This window comes from Fukomys damarensis, unplaced genomic scaffold, assembly GCF_012274545.1.
Source record: "Fukomys damarensis isolate Sample0158 unplaced genomic scaffold, DMR_v1.0_HiC HiC_scaffold_24, whole genome shotgun sequence".
Taxonomy (NCBI): Eukaryota; Metazoa; Chordata; class Mammalia; order Rodentia; family Bathyergidae; genus Fukomys; species Fukomys damarensis.
The window spans coordinates 8,563,602-8,564,248 of record NW_022900936.1 but is presented as its reverse complement, the minus strand read 5'-3'; positions in this window follow the sequence as shown (position 1 = coordinate 8,564,248).

Sequence of the window (647 nt, the reverse complement as noted above, 5' to 3'; positions counted from 1 at the left end):
ATATATGTTTTTTAAAAAACACCCAGATGCAAATATGCATTTTGCAATTTATAAGGTGCAGGAAAGAAATTCAGAAATAAGAATTGGATGTCAAACAGGATGAGCTGCCCCCCCAAAGAAACCCTAAAATTCCACTCTCTGGAATAAACAACTTGGTTAAAAAGTTGTCAAGGGTATAAAATCTTTCTTTTATTCACAGCATTGCTAAATCAGAAGCATTCACAGTTTCCCTCTGGGAATCTTCCTGTTTGTCTTTCAACGTGCCCACAAAGCGGTGTTCCTGAGGACACCCCTGGAGAGACTGATGGGCCCGGGCGACGGCGGAGTGAACTGCGTGGCTTCAGAAGCGCAGGAGGCAGAGGCCGGCGTGACCCGGGAACAGGCGCTGGCCCAGCCGGTGCCGGGCTCGGATGACAAGGTCCAGGGCTCGCCTCGCCACGCTCAGTAGGGCCGCCACACGGCCTCCTCAAGGCGCGCGGCGGGTGCCATGTTGGTGGGCGAGTTGCTGTGGCTGCCCTCAGCCTCCACCACGTCGCTCTGGTTTGGGAGGCTGGGGTTGAGCAGCGCCGAGCCCGTGGATGCATTGGTGCAGGGTGGCAGGATGCGTGGTGGCGACCGCTCGCCGCCCACCATGGAGAACTGGTAGG